The sequence below is a fragment of the Cupressus sempervirens genome, chromosome 2, assembly GCF_028749045.1.
Source record: "Cupressus sempervirens isolate cs-2001-9-10 chromosome 2, ASM2874904v1, whole genome shotgun sequence".
Taxonomy (NCBI): Eukaryota; Viridiplantae; Streptophyta; class Pinopsida; order Cupressales; family Cupressaceae; genus Cupressus; species Cupressus sempervirens.
This window is the reverse complement of record NC_143119.1, coordinates 98,392,852-98,407,065: the sequence shown is the minus strand read 5'-3', so window position 1 is coordinate 98,407,065 and position 14,214 is coordinate 98,392,852. Positions and strand designations below refer to the sequence as shown.

At 35.7% G+C, this 14,214-nt stretch overlaps 1 pseudogene; it reads left to right on the top strand.

The window, feature by feature from the left end:
* The first annotated feature begins 316 nt into the window (after window positions 1-316).
* On the top strand, window positions 317-1,418 carry LOC149571213 (protein neprosin-like; annotated as a pseudogene).
* Window positions 1,419-14,214: the final 12,796 nt, after the last annotated feature.

The following is a 14,214-nucleotide window of genomic DNA, read 5'->3' as shown; positions in this document are numbered from 1 at the left end:
AATTATAAATGCTTGTATTCATAGAAAAATTTATTCTTGGAAATTAAAATACATCTTCATCCAAATTTGGAGGCTCTTAGATAATTGTCATGGTGTTTGCATATCACATACATTAAGGGAGGGAAATCAAGTTGCTAACACCCTTCCAAATATGGGTTGTGATGGGCTGTTCCACTCATCATTTCATCTTATACCCATAATTGAAAAGTAGGATACTCTTAAAAGTTTAATCAAGCTTGATAAGACTACCTGCTTGTGGGAAGAGGAGGATTTCAGGGAAAATTGGCCAAACTAATATCTAGTCATTGCTACTATTATGGAGGTAGCCTTCATTAGAGTAGCAACCACAAAGAGATCATGTGCTTGGAAGGTCTTACTTCTCATTTTGGTATTTGTTGCATTATTTTTTTTTGATGGAAAGGAAGGATCCGCTGAGGTCAATATTATTTCATCTAGGATGGGGAGATATAACTTTACTCATCCATGGTCAAGGAGAAGCAAAAAACTCTACATGATTCAAAAGCATTTGAGAAAAATAAACAAAACTACCATCAAAAGCATACAGAGTCCAAATGGAGATGTCATAGACTGCACTCATTTTCACTAATAACTCGCATTTGATCACCCACTACTTAAGGACCATAAGATCAAGGATCTACCAGATAGGCCTTCTAAGTTTCCTAGAAGGGTCAATGGAATAAATTTTAATAGTATACACACTGCCCAGACATGGCACCTCAGTGGATATTGCCAAGTAGGAATAATACTAGCGAGAAGAACAACTGAGGAAAATCTGATGACAGCTAAATCACCTCAGAAATATGGAAGAAAATGCACATATTTAAGAGATTTTCTCAAAAGCCAGATATTATCAATGGAACTAGGCTTGAGCATGCAAAAGCCAATGTACAAGGAGAAGAATATTATGGTGCAAAGGCCACTATAAATCTGTGGTTGCCAAAGATTGAATCTATGGGCAAGTTTAGCTTATCTCAAATTTGGGTTCTCTCTCGATCATTTGATGATTGGGATTTCAACAGCATTGAAGTGGGTTGGCAGGTTAGCCCCGAACTATATGGTGATAGTAGGCCTAGATTTTTTACTTATTGGATGACTGATTCATATAAGGAAACTAGCTACTACAATCTTTTATATTCTAGCTTTGTGCAAACCAAGAACAAGACTGCAATTGGTACCGCCATATCACCTGTTTTGAAACTCTCTGGCACTCAGTATGATATCATTATGCTCATCTAGAAGGATCCTAAACAAGGGAATTGGTGGATGGAGTTTGCAAACAGCACATTGGTGGGGTATTGACCTTCTAAAATTTTTAGTCATCTCGCAAACAATTCAAGCATGGTTGAATAGGGGGTGAGGTGGTCAATTCAGAGCTAGGAGGACATGGGAAGGGGTAGTGTAGTGCCTCTCCCATTTGACTTTTGTAAGTCATCCTGATGGATGCACCCTTCCTAATCTTTTGTTGTGATGGATCATTATTGTGACCCTGAGTGGTCTACACCGTTGAGGTGTTTGGATTTATGTTTCTTTATCAGTTGCGTTGTTTATGCTTTTCACTGATATTTGAGATTATGATGTGATTTTTGGTTCACTGAGGTTTGTGCCAGTGGTTACCAGGATTGATGTGGTATCATGAGGTTGTTTCGTGATTACGCTGAGATGTGTGCAAAGATTGCACTATGTTCTTTTACCATGCTACATTGGACTAGGTTCCTGTAGTAGTGGTTAGTCATGTTTATGACTATGTTCGCTTATGTGTTTTAAGTGCCTTATTAAATGCTTAAGTAATTAGAATGGATTGTTCATGTGGGATTATTTTGGTTATGTGCTACAAGCATTTACCTTGTTTTATTTTGATCTGAGAGATATCTGTTCTTATGTGATGTTTTACATTTGAGATGACCTGAGGGTCAAATGTTACTCTTTGATTCCAGTATCATAGATATTAGACTACTATGTTGTTCAGTTAATCATATTACATGATGATGCCATTTTGAGATGACAGTGTGTTTTATGATGATATCTGGTTATCTGGTATTTGGATATACCTCTGATTATGTTATGTGATGGATTTAATGCTATGGTTATTTACTTCATTCCTACGTTGTTATGCCTTATGTGAATGTGAGTGATGTAAATAGATTATTTTAATATAATTAATTAAATGGCTAAATTAGGTGATTTAATGCATTTATTGCTTCGGCTATGTTATTATATGCAATTGCACTTGATCGTGTTGTTTAGTGAGTAGGATTTATATCCCTGGTAGTGGCACATGGAGTTAGTGATTCAGCCTTTCATATTTTACCAATGTTGTCCTTGTATGGTCAACGTATCCTTTATTAAAATGTTTAATTTAAACCTTTCGGTGATTATTAAATCTGAACTCATTGCATTATGTGATTAGACCAGTAAGCGTGTTTGTGCATTTAGAGGTTCGCATTGTCGCAAAAGTTGTTTAAGGAGATTTATGTATTTTTGGGTTTTCGAGCTTTTTAATTGATTTATTTTAATTTCTAGCAGCTTTGCCATAGATGAATTCCTATTTATAGGAATAGCCTATTTTCGTTTGTGTCGATTCGGGGTTTAACTAGATTGGTTGGTTAAATGCCCTAATCGATTATTCACCCAAAAAAGTGAATAAGTATCCAAAAGGAATTTAATTCCTCACTTCTCACTTTCAAATTGGAAAGTTGGAGAGTAAAACCCAAAAATCCTCTTCATGAGGATTTATTTTTTTGTTCGTTGTGGGAGCTACGGGTGTGGCATCATCGCGAGGTTGGGCTCGTTGGATCCAGCTCGGGGAAACCTTGGATTGCCGTGATTTTCAGCTACTTCTGCGAGATATTTATTTTATGGTTCAGATTCTCGTTTTGCCCTTTTGGTTGTGAGGTAGGGCTTTCCTGTTTTATTGTTTCTTCTCTGTTTCAGCTTCTGTTTTTGGTAGCAATTTGTTTGGAGGCTGAGAACTAGTGTTCCCCTCCGTTTCTGTATGTTAGTTCTACCCGGTTGGGCAGGTATGAATATTTCCCTATTTTTTGGGATGGGGGTTTGGAATTTTACGCCATTATGCTGGCCGTTTTTGCATACGGTGTTCGATTCCATTTATTTTTGGATTTTTGGGGTTTTTGAACCCAAAGGCCAAATGGGTTTTCATTTTGAAGTTTTTTCAAAATTTGAGATTTTTACCTCGATTTGCATGCCACCCTATTTTCTCAAGTTTTCTTGGCACAATTTGAGTCGTGGACTTGGATGATCTATTTGGATATCAATCAGACCACTTTTGCACTTTTATGTTACATTGGGATGCGTGTTGCATCTGTACTCCCGACATTGTGTTTGGTTGAGTGATTTTATACTTGTTGTTATTGTTTCTTTTAGACCTTTGCTTTTGTTCATGAACGCTAGGATTCGTGTAGAATCCATACTCTCGGATTGAGGCCGGTTGAGTGAGTTCATGATGTTTGGTCTTGTTGCATCATTGGGATTTGTGTGGAATCCATACTCTCAGATTGAGGTCGATTGAGTGATTTAATGATGTATGGTTTTATCGGCTTTGGGATTCATGTAGAATCATTCCTTCCCGTGTTGCTTTCAGTTGGGTGTTTTCTTTGCATTATGTTCTCATTCCTGTCCTTGTGTTATGATCTTCATGATGGTGGTGCGTCACACGCGAGTACGTGCGCGTACATTTGTTGGGTGACTTGCGAGGCCTGATCTTCCGTGGATTTTTCGGAAGTTATGATCATTGGGGTTGGGATGGGAGTATGCATGCCCATGGGCACTTGTTGTAGGATGAGCATGGGTAGGGTAGGGTAGCATCTGGAAGGGGCTTCTATCTTGCAGCTCGGCGTTCATCGCGCCAGAGGTTGACGGAGGATAAGAAGTTTTAAGCAAGTGATAACTAAATGAAATGTGTGATTGTTAATAAAACTTAAGTAAAATGTGTGAGCACTCGATTAAGTTCGAGGACACAATGTGTGAGCACCCGTTTAAGTTTGAGGACACACGATCCAAGCTTGGGCTTTTTGATGCCAAGTGACTCTCCAGGATGTTAGCCCCTACATAGTAGCCTATTGAGTGTCTGACCAGGACCTTTACTCCTTGCATTGTCTTAGGTTCTTGGTTCAGCCATCATACTATCTGGCGTGAGTGTTAGCCTTGGATGTTGTGCTTTATGTGTATTTGTGGTTGGATCATTATCTCCATCAGCATGGCGGGTGTGGACCTACGGATGCCACATGGTTGGGAGGCGTAGCTACCTTCACCACTACTAGGGATTGGTGTACAAAGACGATCTTTTGTCCTAGTGCGACCGTTGTTGGATGTCTTCACTTGGTACTTCGGGTTCTAGAGTATGCTTTCTTGTGATTTATGCTTTCATTGGGATGCCTGTATATCATGTTTAGATGATGTTATTTTATTTGGCGCATTCCCTTATTATGATTTTTAGCATATGATTAGATGATGTGATTTTCTTTAGTAGTATATCTGTTGCTTACTGATGTTTAGCATGTGATAGGTGATGTTATCTACTGTAGGATTATCTTATGCGTTATCACTAGCATGTTAGATTTTCTTATGCTATTATTATGCATGTTTTAGTAGTGACATCCCTATTACGACAGTACTAACGATTTGGTCGGTGGCTTGGGATGTTATGCGCAGGGGATGGCTAGGATCCATGATGGTCTTATGATGCTATTGATGGTTGGGAGGAACCGCGTACTTAGTTTGGTTGTTTTGTTCCTGAGATGTATTTCTGTACATTGCGATGATGTTTTTTTTCTCTATGATGTTTAATTCAGTGTGTTCTTTGCTGCCATAGTTTAGATGGATAGATGTTCTCCTTTCTGTGTTGTTCTTACACTCGAGTGTTCATTCTTTGAGCCTTCGTGGATCCGGTACTCCCCGATGTGGAGGTTCTTTTGTTGTTTTTTCTCCATTTTTGAGTTCTGGAAGTGTTTTTACTTTCTATGGGCGACATTTGTTCAGCGTTGTGCGACATTGATAAAGTATCGCACGCCCATAGAAAGAATGTCGTACGATACTATAAAATGTCACACGCATTACTGGAGAAGTATCGTATGACACTGGAAGAGTGTCGCATGGCTTTATGAGAAATGTCGCGCGATACTTTTCCAGTATTGCACGCCTTCTTGAGAAGTGTCACACGCGGTAAGGGAGAAGTGTCGCCCTCCCATAGTGAAAAGTGTCGCACGATTTTTGTGAAAAACCTGCACGTTCCATCAACGAGCACTTTTCTTCATGATACGATCTTTTTGAGAGTGGTTTTGGATACCCTTTTGGGCGTTCTTCAACCCTATGCTGTTGCATTTTGAATTCTGTCAGTTTCTCTTGAAATCGAGTTTTTGTGTTTCTATTTTAGTCTCTTGGGGTTTAAAATATATCGTTTAAGTATAAGTTGACATATATATTTTAATATCTTGGGGTTTAATTTCTTATACTTAAGATATATTTTAATATATGCGACAAATCATTTGAGATAGGTTTCAGACCTCTCGGAGATAAGTTATGGATTCTAGGAAATTTCAGGGCTTCAGAAATCCAGACTTAGCCAATTTTCAGGGCTTCAGGATTTCAGGCTTAGCCAAATTTTGGGATTTTGCATTTTACCCCAGCTTGGTGTTTTGTTGATGAGTGGTCTTTTCTTGTGCCCTCATCTTGTTGTGGTGGTTTTTGGCTTTTGTTTGGGTGTGTCAGTTTGGTAATGGCATTCGGAGATTCGTTGGTTGCCGGGATTGTGTTGAAGTCTTCTGTTGCAATCTTTGTGATCCCTGTATGATGTTTTCTTGTGCATTCATACTTGTAAAAAAAAAATATCTTGGCTTGATTTGAATCCTTGTCTCCAAGGATCTCCGGGCGGGGCATTACAGGTAGAGGATTGACATTAAACCTAGGAATCATGTAAATGAGTTTTCATCTTTCAAGATTCCCACCCTACCCACCTCCTTCTATGGGACATTGACTTTGAGGGATAAATCATCTTCTTCTCTACTTTGGAAGACATTTTATCTTCATTGGTGTTGCTGCCTTACATGTCAAACATAGCTTTTTCTTTTCAAAGTCAATTCAGCAGGTACTTCTCTTCTTTTGCTATTGTAGTGTTCTGCCATTGTCATAACTTAGGAGATCACATGAAGGTGCCTTTTCAAACTACCACAGTTTTCTCATGCTTTGACATAATAATATGTTGCTGAGCCACCATTCACCCACATTAGCATTGCATCAAAAGAGGGGAGCCCAGATTCTGGAAACCAAACATGTCAGTGGGTTCCATCCAATAAGTGTCTTGTCTGAAGAATATTTTGATGGAGAGGAATATAAGGAAGTCATTTGTCATCCCAATTCTTTGGTGTGGATATATTAGTTGCTTCTTTTTAGGGTGTCTTGAAGAAGCCCAAAGGTGGTACAGTGAGATCTTGATTGCATAGGGTTTGAGGGTTCTCTTCGATGACCTCTAACCTCTTGCACTCCTGAAATTTGTGCTGCAATTTCTCCATGTGCAAATTTTCTCCTAAAATCTCATCAAATAATGAGACTTCAATGGAGAACCAAAATGCTATAGTGGTGAACAAATGAAGTATGCTAGATTTTCAAAATGGAAGCAACCCAACAAAGAAGAGGAGGACAAAATTCCAATCTTTGCAGGAGTAATATATGTGCATGGATAAGTTGTCATCGGGAGAATTTCATGAAGATTTATTAGAGAGGGTGCTAGCAAGGTTGCCTGTATCTAGGTTGTTTAGTTTACATTTAGTGTGCAAAAGATAGAATTCAACACTAGATTCTCCAAGTTTTATGCATGCTTCTTCAGTGGTGCCATCCCTAGTTCCATGGTTCTACATGTAACAATATCAAACAGCGGCTTCCAGATTGGTTCAAAAGGATAAGTGGACACAAACTTCTTGATATCACAACCTCTAGGCAAAGAACAAGGCAATTAGCAGAGCACACCAATTGTTACAACATTCATAGTACCTATAATAGTGATTGGGAGTGTGGATTATGTCACAAGATTCATAACCACAGCTCTATCCACATGAAAAATACTATGCATGCTGCCTCTTGGCTTTGGGTTTTTAGTTTGAAGAACATATCAAGAAAGTTGGATATGCTCTTGTTGACTTGCTGGTGTTCATGATGCCTCTGTATGTGATAGAAAACCTCTTTATGACTATGATGATATGGAAGAATGACTTCGGGCTTGGTTTTTTCTTTTTGGATTGCTATATTTTTTGAATCTTAACTTTTTAAGGGATCAGTTGTTATTGGGTTTTTTCCTTTGTTGAAAAGTGATGACCAACAGTCTTTGTTTGTTGATAAGTATATCATCGGGTGGTAGCTGTCTTACCCTTTTGTAATTATACTTTGTCAATAGTTCCATGAAATTATGTAAAATCTATGTATATAAGGGATGAAGATGGGTTTTCTTCACTGATTCTTTCCCAGTTGACCTTTTTGAATCAGTTTTAATAAATAAATTATAGTGGCTTGCCACTTTTTGTCAAAAAATAAATATATATTATTATAATATATATTAATTTAATAATATATCAATTATATTATTAGATTATAATACTTCATTAATATAGTACGCTGCTACATGTCTTAATCATAATTATATTAGATTATTATTATTACACGATATGTATGATATTATTATATGATTATAATGTAATATTACTTTTTAAAATATTATTATTTTAATATCATTATTAATATTACTTTATATAAAATATTTATTTATTATTTAAATTATATGCTAAAATGGGGATATTATAATCCTCCCCTCTCAAATTTGCTCGACCTCAAGCAATTCATTTGATCCTCATAGACCATATCCATTCTCTTTCCTGCATATGTGTTAGACATTGGCAAAGTAAACATGTTAATACGTAATAGCATGTACAAGAACATATGAATGAATTCACAAAGTAGACACGTTAATGCATGAATACGTGAAGCAAACACGAGGTAGACACACGAATGCATGAAGACATGAAGCAAACACATTGATGCATGAAGACATGATGTAGACACATAGTATACATGTTAAAACCTTACTTACAAATTGAAATAAGAAAAAGTATGGAAATGTTTTACCACCTTGATCATGAATATCATGCTCCTTTGCCCTGTCTCAAAATTAAAAGTTAGATTAGAAATGCATATTTTCTATAGCTAGTACTATAATAGGGTGTATCGCTCCATAGTGGATGGAAGATTTGTTGTGGCTCTGAGTTTGGACACACTCAGCTTGGGGCTCCCTTAGATTTTTAATCCATATTGGGATTCTCGCGCCCCAATGCGACCGATTTACTCCTCCCCCTATGCACACTCCCTATCCACTAGGAACATACTTAATTTTTGATGTGGATGGAAGATTTATTGTAGCTCTGAGTTTGGACACACTCAGCTTGGGGCTCCCTCAGACCTTAGTCCATATTAGGATTTATTTTTCCCCAAAGAGACTGATTTACTCCCCCCCCCTGTGCATAGTCCCTACCCACTACGAAACTATTTAATTTTGACATGGATGAAAGATTTACTACGACTCTAAGTTTGGACACACTCAGCTTGGGGCTCCCTCAAATTTTTAATCCATATTGGGATTCTTGCGCCCGAATGCAATCAATTTACTCCTCACCCTGTGCACACTCCCTATCCAACTTCAGGGATAACACAATAGTTCTTATGTATTCAACATGAATTACCAATAGTATTATCCACACACATATTTACTCAATATAATTTAACATAAAAATTAGATCCTTCAAGAATTTATACTTTGACATATATAATAGACCTTCTATTTATGTATTTCAATCTATGTCCCTAAACATATTATTTCATTATCAAATAATAACTCATATTTAGTAATCTAATTCTTTACCAATATTTAATTTATTTACAATTGATTCTAACAAATTCCCCCCCTATATTTAATATTATAAACATGAGAGTTTAGTAATAACGAGATGAATCGAGATATTATATTCAAAATATTATAACATACCTCAATTAGAAACCACATTAGACATGAATCAGGTCCCATAATTAGCTTGGTCAAACTATCCTTGATTGGATATCTCTTATCTCTCATATTGTGATAGTTTGTTCAAACATATATTTATAATGTTCCATAAACATAATGATGCAATGCATCTTGAAGACAAGAAACCATCAATACCAACATTTAATTGAGCACAATAATATTCACCCATGATTCACAATCATATTTTTCTTGACATATAATTTGTTTTCTTTCCATATTGCTTCTTCAAGTATCTTTGGAGTCTCGACACCATTTATTTGAAGCTATTCTTTAATATTGTTAAGGAATGTCATTCCTCCTAAATAACTGATTCATTATCCAATACTAATGGTAGTACAAAATACAACCAGTCTAAGAATATTCTATCAACATAATGGTCTAGCACAACTCCATTTGAGTCTTAACAACTTCTTTATTGACTTCAAGAATACAATTGTGTGTACTCCCAATATATTGTAGTCATTCTATGTAGTGTTCATTATTACTTCTCTTTGCAAATAATACTAATTTAATAATTTTTTATATGAGATTTCATCATACTTGACTGTCATCCTTTATTATGCTTGCTGGAACTATTCATCCTTAGATTGCTCCTGATAATTTTCCATCGCATTTCCTACATGTTAACATCCCAATGTCTCAGCGGTTCATCCTCTTATCACTACCTTATAAATAATGGATCATTCATTGTTAACCCTAATTAAAATATGTGCTCCTTATATTCCTTATCATTGATAGCTAATGAATATGAGCCATCTATCCCTACGTTGCAATACTTCATGAGTAGATGAACATGTAATGATTTGGTTGTATGTCAAAGCATTTATTTTACACTTATTATTGGTTATAATTACTAATACAGTTTGCTAATTTTCTCTGACTTTCATAGCCTGTGATTGGCTTCAATGTCTCTGACGTAATTTCTTTTTCAAACTCCTCTCTCTTTGTTTCAGGATCAGCGAATTTCTATAACATCTCTTCCAGATTTTGTTTGCCCCTTCTTAAATGTATAAATCCCCCAACGGCATGAATCTCCTAATTACATTAATGCTATCAATATCCTAATGACATTTTTTGAAATGAAAAACAACATTATGCTCCACTACACTCCAATGAATTTTTTTTTAAAGCACCAAATTTTCAAAGAAAACACTAGTTGCCATTTATGCTCCAACCCTCCAACTGCCTATGAAAAGTCTGATCACCTCCAATTTTAGCACATTGATAATTTTGACCAAGATGTTTTCAAACAATCTAGTCCCATGCTCCATGAAGTATTAAACGTCTATTTTAGTAAAGGTGAGATCCAAACATATCTCTATTACAGTTCACACATGACACATATTTTTGAGAAGACATCAATAAGACCAAGTATACTTTTGATCTGCAATACCCGACATCAACGGCCTTGAAGAACATGAATGAAATAACCACACTATTATAATTGAGCAAAGCGTAATGAGGATCAAGTTACTTTGGGATGATAATTATACAGGGATTTTGGAATAGCATCCTCCGCAAATACTCTTTATGATACTTTAAATATTCTCACGGGAGTAACCTTACTCCATTTACTTTCAAGTAATAATTCAAGCCCCTTCCAAGGTTTTGGCTGATACAAATATTTTAAATATGAGTACACAGATTAGTGTTCCTCAGCATTCAATATTTAGGAGCCAATGTAAGCAACTTTAGAACTCGATAGCACCCAAACATGTAATATTTTCAAACTGTTTTATAACATTTATGGATTATAGTAACATACTTTTCACTCGACATCAATCTCATCATAGTAACATTTATGGATTATGCAAATTGTCTCTTTTAATAAATATGTTCCTATTAAACTTCTTATTATATTCCACAGAATGGCAGGTTCTTAGCTCTGATACCATTTGTAATGACCCCTTCTGGTCATTCATTAAGTTTACCTCTCTTTTTTATTAGTATGCTTTTTTAATATTTCCTTCTGATGCTCTCTTGCCAAAATTTGCATTCAATATTTATATTTTTTAATTCTAACAGTTATGTCTTTTCAATATAATAATTATATTATATTAATAATAATATAATTATATTATTTATTTATTTATATTAATATTTATATTTATATTAATATCACAAATTATATTATATTTATATTTATATTATAATATATATTAATTTAATAATATATCAACTATATTATTAGATTATAATACTTCATTAATATAGTACGCTGCTACATATCTTAATCATAATTATATTAGATTATTATTATTATTATATGATATGTATGATATTATTATATGATTATAATGTAATATTACTTTTAAATATCATTATTAATATTACTTTATATAAAATATTTATTTATTATTTAAATTATATGCTAAAATTGGGATATTACAAGTGCGCTAAATTGCATTCCAAAGCTATTAAGGGGGACTTTAAGTGGTTTTACTAGGTTTTGGTGTTCTAGATTTCATTTGATGGCAATTAGGGTTTATTTAGGGTTTAATTTTTAGCTTTCTGGACTAATGTTTTTCTCTTGTGTGCAGATAAAATGACATCCTCATCATCCTCACTTGTAGAAAAGATTGCTCCAAATCTCATAGTATTCAAATTCCAAGGTGCACCAAAGAAATCAAATTTCCAAGATGGACATTCAAAAATTAGAGATACTAAGTTAGGATAGATAAACTAGAACACATTCCTCATACTCTACAATAAGCCTAAAGAGAGGTCCATAATAGTCTCTCCACTTATCTAGTTTGGGTTGGTCAATGTAGCATCTCATCCGACATTAGTGCAATCCTCACAACTTATCATGGCATTGGCATAAAACTATGTGTTGAAAGAAAGAGTTGTTAAAGTGTCATAGGGGAAATAGTTCTGGACATTAGACCTAGAAACATTGAGAAAGTGTTCCATCTACACAGAGCTGATCAATAGATGAAGATAACTTATTATCAAGTGGAAAGATGGAATACAGAGAATGAAAAGAAGTCCACAAAGATCATATATTCATCATATCTAATTAATAGAGCATCGGTGGGATGTAGAGCTAGAAAGATAGACATGACTATGGGATATATGAAGGACGACATTGGTTATGCCATTGTACTTTTGAGTAGAGTCATGGGTCTACCAGTAGCTGGGCATCTCCATATCTAGATGGTCCATTTCATAGAGACCATCAAAATGGCTAAAATGCCAATTGATTGGGCCACAATGCTAAGTGAGAACCTAGATGAACAACTAGTAGGAGCTAAAGCTGACCCCAAGTTCTATATGACATCATATTTGGTGTACTTATTGGCAGCAAGGACAACTAAACACCTAAGACTATACAAGAAAGGAAGCATGTAGGATGCAAATGCTTGGCCCTATGTGATATATCCTTAGTTGGTAAAGAAGAAGCTCTCAGATCAGAGTAAGGAATACTAAGTAGTGCATGATGCTTTCATTTTTGAAATCAACTAATCTATAAAGGGTGATTATGCTAAACAGATGTTAGTAAAGCCAACAAGAAGAATCACAGAGATTGACACCTAATACATCCCATTCAAAACATTCACTTACCTAAGGGTAGCTAGTACCATGGTGAATCCAAAGAAACTCCTAAGATATCCATTAGATAGGCTCATCTTATGGAGATTGCTAGATAGCTCATATTTGCATATGATAGAGTGAGGAAACAACATAAGAAGACATGGGTATGGCCTATTACAATAAGTGCATTTGAGGTTAAATAGAAACAAGATATCATGACCTTTGACTCAGAATGGGATCAATATCCCTTAGAAGATTATAACTCCCCTTCACCTTATTTTGATAATATTGGTAGAGTTCAGCATTTGATAAGAAAGAAATTTATGCATGAAGAGGCAATAGAAGACCATTGGATGAATGCAATAGATGACTATGATATCTAGATAAGGGATTATTTTAGGATGACTCTATATTTGATAGAAAGGGCCTTGAAAATAAAGATTCCACTCAAGGTTGTTTAGAAAGACACTCAAGATGTCTTAGATCCATTATACAACTACGACAAAATCTATGATCAGCCAATCATGAATGTGGGGATAGAAAGAGATGAGAATGAAGATATAAATCACAAGGCAAAGCACATAATGCAAATAACAAGAGAATGGATCAAGAATCCTTTTAAACTTGACCCAATTCCCCAGGTTGTTAACTTTCAAGCCACAACATGCCCGATTAAGGGTAAAGGTGCAAAAGTTATAGTACCAAATTTCCCTACTCAATCCCCAACCAAAAAAAAAATGGTACATTAGCATGAGAGGGATGTTGAGTACTTTAGGGTAGAGAAAGGGAAGAATAAGAGGAAAAGAAACTCTCCAAAGCAACTTGAGCCTAAGTCTAAAGAGCCTCAAGATGAAGAGGCAACACAAGCCCAAGAAATTGAACATGTACCTCCACTTGGACAAGAAAAGAATAACAGCATGAAGAAGAAGCACAAGAAGTGCCACCAGTTAGTCCAGAGGAAGAAGCCTCCCCTTCAGTTTCCAAGAAGGCTAGGGTTGGGCCTATAGTGAGAAAGCCAAGAAGAGGGAAGTTACAAGAGAATGTTATTCCCATCCCTTAAGTGCCTGAAAGCATCCTGGAAGCAGATGATGATGAAGAAGAAGATAATCTCCCCTTGATCTAGAGGACTCACCTAGCTAAGGCCATGGAAGAAGAATGAAGAAAGAGCTCCACTATAACACCACCATTTATTCCTAGGCAATCTATTTAGGTTATGATTTTTGAAGATGAGAAACAACAGTGGATCAAAGAGCAAGAAGGGCAAGAAACAAACATCTTTGACATTTTTTATTTTGACTTCATGCTAGTAGGAACTAAAATATGGGTGATAAAATATGAGATACACCTATGAACCAACCTTTGGGAGAGGATTGGAACCAAATTCCACCTTTACCATAAGGACCTCTAGATATACCACCACCACCATTTCAGGACTACCTTTTTTGGATATAGGCTTGGTCACCCCACTTCCTTTTGATATACAGATGGAGGAACAAGAATTAGAAGAGGAAGAGCTTGAAGAGATGCCAACTTATGAAGTATCAGAGGAAGGATAGATACCTGAATAACCTCAAAAAAAT